A 16,282-nucleotide genomic window follows, 5' to 3' on the forward strand; every position below is an offset into this window, starting at 1 on the left:
GCGCGGAATTCCCTCCACGGTGACGTGTCGCCGCGATGATGACGCGGCGACTTGCGCGATGCTGTAATATAAGGACTTCCACGCATGCGTCGAATCATTACGACGCATGCGAGGGATGGATTCGGACGGATTGATCCGTTGAGTCTGTACAGACCATCGGATCAATCCGCTGGACTGGATTCCAGCGGATCGATTTCTTAGCATGCTAAGAAATTTTGATCCGCTGGAAATCCATCGCCCGGAAAAATATCCGCGGATAAATATCCGCTGGATCGTACACACCAGCTGATCTATCCGCTGAAACCTGTCCGCGGATAAATTTCAGCGGATCGATCCTCTCGTTTGTACGGGGCCTTACACTTCTGGGAGATTCTGACACTCCTTGAGTTCCCAGGAATGGGTGGTAGGACATTTTGGTTGTAAAGACAAAAATATTTTCCTCTTAAATTAAAGTCTGACAGAAGCTGATAAAGTAAAAAGTAATGTTTTGCATTATAACTAGTTTGATACCTGTTGAAATCGAGCTGTTTTATTCACCTCCGTCACTCCTGAATCGTTATTCTCACTGACTTCCTGGTTTGCGGTGCGCATTCATTCTTGTTCATCACAGCCTAATGGGAACTACAGTTCCCATTAGGCTTAGCCTCCATGCCTGTGAGGTATAAGAGAGCATCTTCACGCAGGGCTGTAGTCATAGGGAGGGGGTGAGCACATTCTGCTTTCCACCATGCCAAACGGCTCAGATGCTGGTGGAAAGCAAGAAGAGGAGAGATAGGAAATGGCATTTTCAAACCTGGATTACTGTATTTTGGAGGTCAAAAGGAAAAACAAGGTAAGTGATATTTAAATGCTCTAGCTTACAGCAATCAATTAATCTAATAAAAACGAACCTTTAGTGTTCCTTTAAGCCATCAGCCCTTATTTGTGTCTTTGGAGATTAGAAGCCCTGCCTAATTACATCCCACACTACAGCTCCCAGCACATCCAGGACGCACTTCTGAAAATGGTAATAAGTAAAAATGTATAGGTCTACAACATATGCTACTGGCTTTTTGCTGCATATAATAATGTTCAATACTACAAGTTCACTTGAAGTAAACTAAGGTGCCTGCTTATAGACAGAAAACCCTTTTCTTTCTGGTTTCCTGAGGGACGCAGTAGGCCAGGCCAAGATAGCCTCTCCTAATATATCGGCATGCCTCAGTTATATGTTTAGTGTCCATGGAGGATGGACATCTATTCTGCTTAGCACCTATTAGCTGCCCTTTTTTTTTTCCCCCCTTTATTCAGGACTTCTCTTTTTGTTGCTGCTGAAGCAATCTGTTGTATCAGGTGGCCCCAGCTTACATCTTACTAATGGATCTTGGGTTGCTGGCGCCAGCATCTGCACTCTGGCATCATAGTATTCTTTTTGATTCGGTTGGGTGTGCCTTGATCCCCCCCCCCCCCCTTCCACTAAGGTTTTCACCAGAGTCATGGAACACTTTATAGCCCAAATTACCCGGTTATTTGCTGGTTCTGATCGCAGGGGTCAAAAGTGCACATCTGCACCATCATCTTCAGATTCGGTATCGGTCCCTGTAGTCATTGGTCACAGAGACTGATTTTGTCACTCCAGTCCTACGGGTCACTTAAACTCCTAAAGCCGCAAAGACCTTTCCAACAATTTCCCTCTGGATGTTGAGGGAGCAAACGGCTTATCCGGATGCTTCTAAAATTCATATTGACCATGTACTTCTTTGGTAAGGGTTCTGTGCAGTAGTAGTCTATTCCCATTGTGGTTTTGGCAGTGCCCTGCTTAACAAGGAGTTTATTATTCTGCTAGAGAAATGTGCATATGCAGAAGGCACTTTGGGTAAAGTGCTTGACTGTGAAAAAGCTTTTGATCCGCAGGGCTTTTGAGAGATGTCTCTCTGCAGACCATCTCTTGACAACGTCATCAAGGATGTTACTGGTTGCAAGAGCACCCATCTTCCTTGATGCAAGATACCTAGGAAACAGACTGCAAGGTCTTCTCTTTCTTTAACCTTTTGAAGGTTCCTTATGTTTCTCCAATCCTTCAACCTCATGTCAAGACCCCTCAAGCATGGATTCACATTCACCTGCAATGTCTGCCAAATCCTCAGACAAGCCTTCCTCTGCATAATGGTGTGTCCCCATTTTCCAGAGTCGGTCTAGGCTTGGCATCCTCACGAACATGGAGTTGGGATCCGCCCAGATCCCTGGACCAACACCCAGCTCTGCCTCTCAGCGAGCCTGAGTCGGCTGTTCCCGCCCCCTTCACAGCCCAGTGCTTCAGTGAGCAAGGAGGGGGCAGAGCAGACAGTACTGACTGACAGCAACTCTCTGCTCGGGGAGCTGGGAGAACCAAGTGATCAGCAGTGTGCTATTGCTCAGTTCTCAGTGTTAGAGGCGCCAGGGGACAGATGCAGCATCAGACCGATGCTGCATCCACCCAAGTATGAATCTGAAAAAATAACATTTTAACATTGTGTATCAGAGCTCATAGAAGTTCCTACTTTTGCTGTTGCCTCATAGCAAGCAGATTGAACACCTTTTACTCCAGCTGCCATTTTCCAGTATGCTAGCTGCCTGAAAATGGTTTTCCCTCAAACATTTGGGCAAATAAAGCTTGACCTGACACCTGAAATTGTCTTGAACTTTTTTCTATTCTTGTAGCAACAAGAGTCTCTTCTGTATGTGTTTTTATTATAGATACATGCAAAGGTGAATGTAATCAGTTGCTTTAGGTAACAAGAATAAGGGTCAGTGTCATCAGGCTTTGGGTGGTGCTGGGCTTGCTTTTGATATCGGTTTGAGAATTCTGAAGATTATTCAGTATTCGTTGACGGGTGCTTTCAACCTAAAGCTGTCGTCCACCTGATCTACTTAAGCCCCATACACACTATTAGATTTTCTGCTGATTTTTATCTTCAGATTTACCAAAACCATATAATATGAGGTCAAACCTTAAAGTGGAAGGTCACCCAAAAAACTTTTTTTTTTTAACATTAGACTGAGTCTCGTTTTGTCAAGGGGAATCGGGTGTTTTTTTTTTTTACAATCGAAGCAGTACTTACCGTTTTTAGAGATGCATCTTCTCCGCCGCTTCCGGGTATGGGCTGCGGGACTGGGCGTTCCTACTTGATTGACAGGCTTCCGACGGTCGCATACATTGCGTCACGATTTTCCGAAAGTAGCCAAACGTCGGTGCGCAGTCGCCGTATAGAGCCGTACCGACTTTCGGCTACTCGTGACGCATTGTATGCGACCGTCGGAAGCCTGTCAATCAAATAGGAACGCCCAGTCCCGAAGACCATACCCGGAAGCGGCGGAGAAGATCTATCTCTAAAACGGTAAGTACTGCTTCGATTTAAAAAAAAAAAAAACACCCGATTCCCCTTGACAAAACGAGCCTCAATCTAATGTTAAAAAATTTTTTTCGGGTGAACTCCCGCTATAAGGTTCCTTTCACACTGAGGCACTTCTAAACTGCCAGTAAAACCCAGTGCTTTTGAAGAGCTTTCCATTAATTTCAATGGAGATCATGGGTGTTTTTTCACCGCACTGCCCCAGTGTGAAAGCATTCATTGATTTTAATGGAACTACATTTTCGTGAGTTTTTTATGCACTTTTTTTTTTTAAGTGAAAGCACATGAAAAGCGCTTCAGTGTGAAAGGCGTCTTCAAGTTACAATTTGTATGCAATAAGGCAGGCCCTTGCACTACATGGTTTTGGTAAATCTGAAGGCAAAATCTGAGAAAATCGAATGTTGTGTATGTGGCTTTAGGGTACTTCCAGAGGGCGAGAAAGGGTACAGTATATCCTTTTCCTAATCAAACAAAGGTTTGCAATAGGGTTAATATACCTGGAGGTGTCTGTAACCTGGGACTTGGCATTGCTGGAAGATTTGTTAAAGTAGTAGAAACTGCAGTTCATTGTTTCCAACTGTAATATAATGCACCTAGGGAAAAAGAATCCCCTGATACAAGTACAACATTGGTGGTACATTATTGGCCAGCACTGCAGAAAACAAAAAAGATTTTGGGGGTACTTATTTCAGATAATTGCAAAATTAGTGATTTAGATTTCTAGGATGCGTCACCAACACAAGGTTTTGATACTTTTTATGTACAATAAGTCTTTAGACCTAATTTAGAATATTATGTTTTAGATACTGCACAAAAATGTATATGTAAAAATCAGGAGACACTCCACAAACTTGTATGTATAGTCTGAAGAAAATGGGGAGAACAGATACATCAAAGAGGATGACTAAGGTGCAGGAGGCAGGATTTTCAATATAAAGCCAAGATCAAGAACACGTGGACATGACCTGAAACTCCCAAGAGGAAAGTGCTAAATCTTAGAAAGTATTATTTTATGGAGAGTAGCTGATGCTTGGAATAGACTTCCCGAGATGTTTGTCAATAGTGGATTCATACATGCTTGGGACAAACCTAGAGGAGACAAAAAGGTAAGTGTGTGTGTGTGTGTGTGTGTGTATATATATATATATATATATATACACACTGTACTGTGTAGTTTTAGGCAGGTGAAGAAATGCTGTAAATTAGACTGCTTTAAAAAAAAAAAAAAAGTTTTAATTCTTAATTTTTTATCACTTTACAAAATGCAAATTGAATGATCAGGGGAATAATCTCAATCAAATCAATATTTGGTGTGACTACTCTTTGGCTTCAGACCAACATCAATTCTTACACTTGCACAAACTCATGGATTTTGTAGGATTAGAGATGAGGTGTATGATTCACCAGTTATATCAAGTGGTAGCTAATGATCATCATCGTCATATGTAGGTGGAAAAACAGTCATTAACTAAAACAGAAACGGCTGTGTAGGAGGATTAAAACTGGGTGGGGAGCAGCCAAACTCTGCCACTATAGTGAGGTTGTGAAAGACAGTTTGCAGTCACAGGTCATACACCATTGCAAAAAGATATAAGGTAGTTATACTACATCAGCAAGGTCTATCCCAGGCAAATATTTCAAAGTAGACTGGGGTTTCAAGATGTGCTGTTCGAGCTCTTCTGAAGAAGCAGAAAGAAATGGGCAATGTTGAGGACTTTAGCTGCCGAGGTCGACCAAGGAAGCTTAATGCAACAGATGACACATCATGCTTACTTCATTTCAATATTGGAAGACGTCCAGCAGTGCCATCAGCACAGAACTGGAAAAAAAACAGTGGGACCCAGGTACACCTATCGTCTGGCCAGAAGTGGTCTTCATGGAAGAATTTGCACGCAAAAAGTCTTGCCTTCGGCATGGAAATTAGACTAAGTGACTCAACTAAAATTTGAAAATTGTGGCTGTAGCAGGAAGCAGTTTGTTTGCCGAAAGGCTGAAGAGTAGGTCAATGAATGTTTGCAGGCAACAGTGAAGCATAAAAAAGTGAAATCACCGCTCTAGGATACTAATCAGAAAGTCTCCTCGCCTGATCCAAAGCCACGGGTGCTGGCTATGCATGGAATGATGCAAAATGAAGGGAAAACGTTCTGGACAGCCCGCACTCCAACAATAAATTGCTTTTATTTTAAAATCAAAAAGCATGCCACAGCAGACGGGGTAAAAAGCTGATGCGTTTCACACCAAACTTTAGTGCTTATTCATAGCTTACTTACACGCCCACTTCCACCTACGCCGGCGTACGCCTTCGAAACCCACGCTGGTGCAGCGTTGGGAGCACTGGCTTGCTGAATGCAATGCTTGCCTCTCTGTGCTGCGTTGGCGTAGCGTACGCTATACAGCGTCGTAATGTGCGCCTTGCTTTCTGTGAATCTGGGCCTATTTATTCAGAGCAACAAAGGGTAGGAATTTGCTACAAAGTTAGAATAAAATCACTGCAATGTACATTGATCACCCATAGGGGATTGCATTTTCTCAACAAAAGAGGAGTTATTTAACCTGCTTCTGCATTCCTAAAGGCCTGTATGCGAGGGAACAGTTCTAATGAAAAAAAAAGTTCATTGACACAGGCCCTAATTCTTTCAGACATGAGAGAGATCTAGTTCAAATCTGTTCAAGTTTGCGCACCAAATACGCAGTCTGCCTGGAACTGTTCTGATTTCCCAGATAGATGGCAGTGCAGCCCTTTTCTTGAACCTTCTGCTTGTTTAGTATTGTTCAATCAGGTTAGGGAGTCTTCATACGAGACCACCTTGACGAGACAGTAAGTCCAAATTGATAAAAGAATAGGTGCAATTTATTCCATACACTGCAGTGGAGACACAACACACAGAGACCCAGCTCATGTGTGCCAAGTGAAAAGGAAGTATCTCTGTCTTACGAGCATTAAGTTAAACAATTTATAGTTCTGAATATGCATAAAGTCTAGTCGTGTTTTAGGCTGTAATCTAGGTTTGACCGTATAGTTGGTCCAAGCAAGCTAACAGTTTAATGGGTGTTAACATCATGTGACCGATAGAAAGTGAAATTTTACACGAAGGTCGCCATGACAGTGAGTACACCCATAGAATTTTTGTAAATATTTTATTATATCTTTTCATGTGCTAACACTTTAGAAATTACAGTTTGCTACAATGTAAAGTAGTGAGTGTACAGCTTGCATAACCGTGTAAATTTGCTGTGCCCTCAAAATAACACACAGCCATTAATGTCTAAACCCCTGGCAAAATAAGTGAGTACAACCCTAAGTGAAAATGTCCAAATTGGGCCCAATTAGCCATTTTCCCCCCTCCCCGGTGTCATGTGAGTCGCTGGTGTTACAAGGTCTTAGGTGTGAATTGGGAGCAGGTGCGTTAAATTTGGTGTTATCGGTCTCACTCTCCCATAGAGGTCACTGGAAGTTCAACATGGCACCTTATGGCAAAGAACTCTCTGAGGATCTGAAAAAAAGAATTGTTCTCTACAAAAAGATGGCCTAGGCTAGAAGAAGATTGCCAAGACCCTGAAACTGAGCTGTAGCATGGTGGCCAAGACCATACAGCAGTTTAACAGGACAGGTTCCACTCAGAACAAGCCTCACCATGGTGGACCAAAGAAGTTTAAGTGCACATGCTCAGCGTCATATCCAGAGGTTGTCTTCGGGAAATAGACATATGAGTGCTGCCAGCATTGCTGCAGAGGTTGAAGGGGTGGGTGGTCAGCCTGTTAGTGCTCAGACCATACGCTGCACACAGCATCAAATTGGTCATCATGGCTGTCGTCTAAAGATGATGCACAATAAAGCCTGCAGTTTGCTGAAGACAAGCAGACCAATGACATGGATTACTGGAACCATGTCCTAAAGTCTCATGAGACCAAAATAAACTTGTAGGCTTTTCAGCAGTGGATGTTAATAGAGTCATAAAATACACTTCTGTAGCACCCTCTACCATAGGTGTTTTGTGTTAGCTGCCAGTGCAGGAAAATTTAAGCAGGCCTATGCTGCGAGCTAGGCCTGTTTTTGATCTGGGGGCAGGGGAGTGGTTTAGTGTAGCAGAAGTTGACTGACATGTACTTCAGCTCTTGGACGCCTCCCCTGTTTCCAGTGGAGAATGTTCTCGAAAAGGGGCAGGGCTGAGTGCTGGAGTGACATGTGTTATACGTGAGGAGCTCTGACCAATCCCCATCTAGGATTGGCAGGGGGCAGGCCTCCTACATATACCCACAGTCAGCCTGCTGGGGGGAGTTGTCGGCTGGGTGAACTAAAGGATGGAGTGCTTGACTGTCATGCAGGAGGGACGCCCCCCAGCGGAGGAGCTCGGGAACTGGGAGGGAGCCTCTCCTTACACGGTCATGGAGAGGTGTCCTGGAACAGGAGCTAGGAGAGACAGTTGGTCCGCATGTCCAGAGTAAGTCCTTACAGGAAGGATCCAGGGCAGGTGTCAGTGAGTGGAAGCATAGTGAGAGATCTGGAAGAGGCATGCCAGGGGAGCTGGGTGCAGAGCAAGAGGGAGAAACTGTGGAGTTTGTGTCAAATTGATGCAGCCATGACAGTGGGCAGGATTTGCAAGTCAGACCGCTCGGATCAGTAGTCCATCACATGACCAGTTGTCGCCATGAGGGGTACCACAAGCCCCAGGCCTTCAACGATTTCATCTTCTACTTAAACTGGGACTTATTCAGAGTGAGGCCTAGTCATATCTGATGGCGTGACAGGAATACTAAGACTGTGACAGGAGGAGGTAAAAGTCTGTTAAGCTGTGTGCAGGAGGAAGAGAAGTTCTGTGGTAAAAGTCGGTCAAGTTTAGTGTCAGCCATCTTGTCCTATCTCAAGAGTGACGCACTCATTTCTATATCCTATCAGAAGAAGTGTAACACATATATTGCTATAACATTTTAACTATTCATTGTTTCTTTGGGCATCCCATGTCCCTTCCCCAACCAAGTTCAATCCCCTAATGAAATAACAAAAACAAGCAAAAGACTGTTTATTGACTAAAGGAGTGTGACTAATGGATGTCTGGCAGCAGGGTGAAATGTGTGGATGTAGTAACTTGTAGAAACCACCCGCTACATACTCTCAGGCCAAAAGGCCACTCTATAGCGATGTGACCTCTATGGCGTTTAGAGGGTTTTTCAAACACTGCATTACTAATGTGTTTAGTCGTAATCTTATTACTGCCTAAGGGTTTACCAGCAGCTTAAACTGTCATGCCATGGTCTAACTCTAACCAATAAAAAATTAAACGTAACAAATGTATTTTTCACTAAATAGGTGTGCTGTCACTTTAAGATACCACTCCCATCAATCTAAATACAGCAAAAATAGGGTATTAATAACATTCCTGCAAAATTATGAAAAGCAATCAAAGATAAATATAAAGTCCATGCTTCTCTTTTCGGTCACAGGAGTGCACTTATTTCTGCACTCTTTTAACCTAGATTCAGCTGACAGGGAGCTATAAAGCCCGCAGTCGGCTGACATCACAGAGCAGTTACAGGCAGGGCTGGACTGGGACGAAAATTTGGCCCTGGACTTCATCAAGACTGGCCCACTTTGACAGGTCTCTCCCATGGCAGCTGGACAACTCCCGCACCCCTGGCCACCCAAGCCCCCTCTCCCCCTTCACTAGCCACTAGCCATTCTACTTCATTAGAGTAGAATGGCTGGTACTGGTACTCTTATAGGCAGTACCAGTGGGGAAGCTAGACATTATTTCAACCGCGTCAAAGATTCAGTTTGGTGCTCCCCCTTATGGGACAAGATTAGGCAGAAGTGAGAAACTCCCAGGCCATAGCTGTTGAGTCAGCTGTCTGTCTGCTCCTCTGTCGTCCCCCCCCCCTGCTTCCCTGTTCCCCCCCAGGTGAGCACTGCCGTGAGGGAGAGACAGAGGAGCAGAGGAGGGCGGCAGTCCGCTGTCACTTAAGATGGCCCACTGAGCAACTCCCTGTAGTCCCAATGGCCAGTCCAACCCTGGTTACAGGCTCTAGAAAGGATCCCGACAATAAAGAATAAATTCACCCTTGAAACATGTTATATGTTTTTAGGGTGGAACATGTAACATGTTCCAGCATCTGCAGCCCCCGATCCCCCCTCTCCACACCCACTGTCACAATTTGAAAACAGCGCAGCCGTGTGGGGCTCTGCCCACACCGCTATGTCATTCATTCACAGTTTCCTGTTAATGAGTTCCTTACAAATACCGTCAGCCATTGTGGCTCACTGCTTATAGTTCTCAATGAACTATGGGGTTAGGGTGAGCGCTCTCATAGTCCATTGATCTTCCTGCTCCCATACAAGGTACAGGCAGACAGTTATCCTGAGAGTCTACAGGAGATGGACGTTGTACCTGTGATCTGCCGAATACGGGTGCAATGCTCTGCAGGCTCCTTAGAAAAAAAATATTAAATGCAAATAGTTTTACCATCAAAAAAAATGTGCCTTTATTTATGTTTTTCAAAGGGTAAACTTTAAGGTTGGAATCCACCCAGATGTCTGACCGGCAACTGGCTCAGCCCCAGTTTTCTCTGTTTTAGAGCTGGAGAGGGACAGCTGCAACATTAGACCCATGCTGCAGCCATATAGGTGAAAATTAATATTTTTTGATATCCCACACCTCCTCTAACCGCTTTACTGCGGCAGGGCGACCAGGCTGTGCGAAACAACATACCTGTGCATGGGCGTAGGAACCGGGGGGGATGGGGGGGACCCATCCCCCCCAGGAAATAATGCGGGGGAGACAGGTATAGTAAAATCCCCCCCAGGTTAGGATAGGGAGATCGTCCCCGGATCGCAGGCAGGGGCCGCCGAGTCCAACTGCGGTCACTGCTTTTCCCCCCCTTCAGTGCCGATGTAGTGTCGATCCAGCCCCGACCACTCCCCTCCCCTCCCGAGCGGCGCACAGCTGATTTCACACAGACACGCATAGCTGTGCTGGCCGCTCTGCTGAATGAGAGAAAGGAGCAGGAAGGGGGCGGGGCCCAGACTGACACTCGTGTTCAGACTGAGGCCACACTACACCTGACCAGCCTGAGCCTGCAGAGCCAGAGAGACTTGCATGTGATGGAGAGCCAGAATGACACAGTTGAGGTACAGGGGGGAGGAGGAGGAGGTATATTTTACAGAGAGGGGGGAAGTTACAGTTTACAGAGAGGGGGAGGTATAGTATTCAGAGAGGTGTTACAGAAAGTTTACAGAGAGGGGGGAGGTATAGTAATGGGGAACAGGACTCTTATCTATTCATGTCATGTATTTACTCTGGCACTACCACTCTAACCTGGCACTACCACTCTAACCTGGCACTACCACCTAACCTGGCACTACCACTCTAACCTGGCACTACCACTCTGACCTGGCACTACCACCTAACCTGGCACTACCACTCTAACCTGGCACTACCACCTAACCTGCCACTACTGTATACCACCTAACCTGCCACTACCACCTAACCAGGCACTACTGTATACCACCTAACCTGGCACTACCACCTAACCTGCCACTACTGTATACCACCTAACCTGCCACTACCACCTATCCAGGCACTACTGTATACCACCTAACCTGCCACTACCACCTAACCAGGCACTACTGTATACCACCTAACCTAGCACTACTGTATACCACCTAACCTGGCACTACCACCTAACCTGGCAGTACCACCTATCCAGGCACTTCTGTATACCACCTAACCTGCCACTACTGTATACCACCTAACCTGGCACTACCACCTAACCTGGCAGTACCACCTATCCAGGCACTTCTGTATACCACCTAACCTGCCACTACCACCTAACCAGGCACTACTGTATACCACCTAACCTGCCACTACCACCTAACCTGCCACTACCACCTATCCAGGCACTACTGTATACCACCTAACCTGCCACTACCACCTAACCTGCCACTACTGTATACCACCTAACCTGCCACTACCACCTAACCTGCCACTACCACCTATCCAGGCACTACTGTATACCACCTAACCTGCCACTACCACCTAACCTGGCACTACTGTATACCACCTAACCTGCCACTACCACCTAACCTGGCACTACTGTATACCACCTAACCTGCCACTACCACCTAACCTGCCACTACTGTATACCACCTAACCTGCCACTACCACCTAACCTGGCACTACTGTATACCACCTAACCTGCCACTACCACCTAACCTGGCACTACTGTATACCACCTAACCTGGCACTACCACCTAACCTGGCACTACCACCTATCCAGGCACTGCTGTATACCACCTAACCTGGCACTACCACCTATCCAGGCACTACTGTATACCACCTAACCTGCCACTACCACCTAACTAGGCACTACTGTATACCACCTAACCTGGCACTACTGTATACCACCTAACCTGGCACTACCACCTTACCTGGCACTACCACCTATCCAGGCACTACTGTATACCACCTAACCTGCCACTACCACCTAACCAGGCACTGCTGTATACCACCTAACCTGGCACTACCACCTATCCAGGCACTACTGTATACCACCTAACCTGCCACTACCACCTAACTAGGCACTACTGTATACCACCTAACCTGGCACTACTGTATACCACCTAACCTGGCACTACCACCTTACCTGGCACTACCACCTATCCAGGCACTACTGTATACCACCTAACCTGCCACTACCACCTAACCAGGCACTACTGTATACCACCTAACCTGGCACTACCACCTAACCTGGCACTACTGTATACCACCTAACCTGGCACTACCACCTAACCAGGCACTACTGTATACCACCTAACCTGGCACTACCACCTAACCTGGCACTACTGTATACCACCTAACCTGGCACTGCCACCTAACCTGACACTACCACCTAACCAGGCACTACTGTATACAACCTAACCTGGCACTACTGTATGCCACCTAACCTGGCACTGCCACCTAGCCTGCCACTACTACCTAACCTGGAACTATTGTCAATCACCTAACCTGCCACTACCAGCTAACCAGTTAATTTTTGCTAATACCATGTGGGTTAATTTTTACTAATGCCATGTGGGTTGATTTTTACTAATGCCATATGGGTTAATTTTTACTAATGCCATGTGGGTTGATTTTTACTTATGCCATGTGGGTTGATTTTTACTTATGCCATGTGGGTTAATCTTTACTTATGCCATGTGGGTTGATTTTTACTTATGCCATGTGGGTTAATCTTTACTTATGCCATGTGGGTTAATTTTTACTAATGCTATGTGGCCCATGGCATAAGTAACAATTAACCCACATGGCATGTGGGAGTCCGAGTTTACTGAATAAGAATTTACATGGCGAGTAAAAATGCTGTCCCCCCCCAGATTTGTAAGGGTTCCTACAACCATGCCTGTACGTTGTTCTCTGTTCCGGGTCTAGGACACGTGCGCTGCCGCCGACTCCGCTCCCGCTGTAATTGGACAAAGCGAGAGCCAATCAGCAGGTCCGGCGGACGTGATGTCCACCGGGACCCGCTAATCGTTGACAGGAGAGGCAGAACGGCGTTCTTCCTATGTAAACAAGGCAGATTGTCGTTCTGTCCGAGAGGGAGATGGAGATCTTGTGTTCCTGGGAAGCAGAAACACAGATCTCTGTCTTCCTCCAGTTAAGCCATCTCCCCACACAGTTAGAAAGCACTCCCTAGGAGCACACTTAACCTTTTTATCACTCCTGTGCATTTTTTTTAGCACTGGTCCCCAAAAAGTGGCACTTGGTGTCCAATTTGTCCACCGCAATGTCGCAGTCCTGCTAAAAATCCCAGATTATAGCCATTACTAGTATAAAAAAAATATCCCATAGTTTGTAGATGCAATAACTTCTGCACAAACCAATCAATATACGCTTATTGGGATTTTTTTACCAGAAATATGTAGCAGAATACATATTGGCAGAAATTGATTAAAACATTAGATTTATTTTTATTGGATATGTTTTATAGCAAAATGTAAAAAATATATATATTTTTTTCAATATTGTCGGTCTTTTCCTGTTTATAGCACAAAAATAAAAAGCAGAGGTGATCAAATTCCACCAAAAGAAAGCTCTATTTGTGAGAAAAAGATTGCATACATTTTTTGGGGTACAGCGTCGCATTAATGTGCAATTGTCAGTTAAAGCAATGCGGTGCCGTATCGCAAAAAATGGCCTGGTCATAAAGGGGGTGAAAGTGAAGTGGTTAAAGCACACTCTTGCTCATTGCAAAGCATACCAGAGAGCATGTATTTTTCCAATTTGCCACTAGAGGGAGACCTAATTTCTTGAATAATGTAAAAACATTGGCCATCATCACATTGATTGTTTTGTACATTCTAGGGAAGTCTGCATACAAAAAGTGCAATTAACTAATAGAAAACAACAGTTGGGCTGCATTCCTGTCTCCTGGATGTACTCAGCCTAGATCTTTTTTCCATAGATGTTCTGTAGTTTTGTTATTGCTTACTAATTTTTCCAGGCAAGTAGCAGAGTCTTGTAGCGCATTAACCCTCGATTATTGTAGTACATTTGCAGTTTGTAATACCCTTTATTGGCTTTCTTAAGGAATTAAAATGCAAGCTTTTGGAATCTGATAGGTTCCCTTCTCAGGATTTAATTTAATATTGCCTGAGGAAGCAATCTAATTCGTTTTGAGAGCGTACAACTTTTTTTCTCTATTGAGTGGGGGAGAGTTAGGACACTTGTTTTTATTGTTGTCTGTGTCACCATTGGGGAGATTCTTCCCTTCTTTCTGTTTCGGTGTCATTGTCACTAGGTCTGAAAGTGAGAGACAATCTAACATTTTGAATTGTCATTAACCACTTGACCACCAGGCACGTAAACCCACTTAATAACCAGACCAATTTTCAACTTTCGGTGCTCTCACAATTTGAATGACAATTACTTAGTCATACAACATTGTACCCAAATGAAATTTTCGTCCTTTTTTTTCACACAAATAGAGCTTTCTTTTGGTGGTATTTAATCACCGTTGGGTTTTTTATTTTTTGCGCTATAAGAGAAAAAAGACTGAAAATTCTGTAAAAAAAATGAATTTTTCTTTGTTTCTGTTATAAAATTTAGCAAATTTAGTATTTTTTCTTCATTCTTTTGCATAATGTGAAAGATGAAGTTACGCCGATTAAATAGATACCCAACATGTCACCCTTCAAAATTGCACACGCTCGTGGAATGGCGCCAAACTTTGCTACTTAAAAATCCCCATAGGCGACGTTGCAGGGTATTGTGGGGTATTGCAGAGTATTGTGGGGTATTGCAGAGTATTGTGGGGTATTGCAGAGTAGTGTGGGGTATTGCAGAGTATTGTGGGGTATTGCAGAGTATTGTGGGGTATTGCAGAGTAGTGTGGGGTATTGTGGGGTATTGCAGAGTATTGTGGGGTATTGCAGGGTATTGTGTGGTATTGCAGAGTATTGTGGGGTATTGCAGAGTAGTGTGGGGTTTTGCAGAGTATTGTGGGGTATTGCAGAGTATTGCACAGTTTGGTTATGTTGCAGAGTATTGTTATGGGGCAGGGATGGCTGAGCAGGGATGGATGGCTGGATCTGTGACTACATTTGTCACAGATCCAGCCCACAGCACTCGTGCTGCATCCGCTCTCTCCTCTCACACTGTACTGTTCGGTACAGAGAGGGGAGGGAGGAACCGGCGTCATCACATGACGCCAGTTTGTTTACAAGTGATCGCTCCGTCATTGTAATGGAGAAGGTTAGTATTCCTCTCTGACTCACTAGTTTTTTTTTTTCTTAAGCAGGGGTGGGGAAATAATGCACATTACTTTAAAGTGGAACTAAAGTTCACTTAACTCCAGGGCTGCAACGTAAATAAGCGCGGTCCTTGCAGTAGTGCTGTTATCTTCTTCTGGGTTTGGCCTATTACACCATTTTTGGCCCGTGGTGGCTGACCCATGCAGAGTAAATTCCTCCTGGAACCAAATCATTTTGAGGTTGTACACTGAGCTGCTCATTCGTGGCTCCATTTACAAACTTTAGGAGGTTTGTAGCAAATAGATAAAATGCTTTTGTTGCAGAAGAGACAGAAAAGCCTTCTAGACGGCATTTTTTTTTTGTACGCTGAAGTTCCACTTTAAGGCAGCCAATTCACTTGAAAGGGTTGCCAATCCAGAATAGACTAAAACAACACCTGCACCAGAGTGCCCCACAACCCATGGTGCATTGGGGCCATTGACAATGAATGTCACCTCTATGCACCAACGCGTGTAATGTGCATTGTGGAAACTTGCACTTTACCACAGGGCATAGGTGTGGAGGGGTCCTTGCTATAAAGTACATCATGATAATGCCCGTTCAGATATTTCAACCCCGCTGAAGTGTATTATTGCAAATGCATTGCTTTAAGGCACATTATTACAATACACAACAATGGATTGGTCCCAGTGGGCCCTAAGACACTGAACCCACTGGCTGAAATTCATTTCATCTGGCTGGGGAGCTTTACAATTCAAGCACATATTTAAAGGCTAAGTTAACCTTTCTGACCATAGTCATAGTCTGCAGGCTCTTGTCCTTTTTTGGATTTGGCATCCATTTACAGGGATCTGTAAATGAAGAGACTACAGGTCCCGTCAACCACCATGGCAGAAGAACTCATAGATTTCAATAAAACACAAGAGCAGTGATGTCACTGCATCTGTATCCATTCATGCTTCCTCCAGCCTCGTAACCAAGGTCTGTGCCTCTTGTGGCTGGAGGAATAGCTTTCAGGAGCCAGAGCATTACACCAGCAATCCACCAATCACTTGCAGGCTCCAATGCAAAAACCTAAAGTGATACCAAAGCTTCAGCTTTTTTAAGAAGAAAAATAACAAACATGTCTCACTTACCTGCTCTGTGCAATGGTTTCGAACAGAGCAGG

Source organism: Rana temporaria, chromosome 13, assembly GCF_905171775.1.
Source record: "Rana temporaria chromosome 13, aRanTem1.1, whole genome shotgun sequence".
Lineage (NCBI taxonomy): Eukaryota > Metazoa > Chordata > Amphibia > Anura > Ranidae > Rana > Rana temporaria.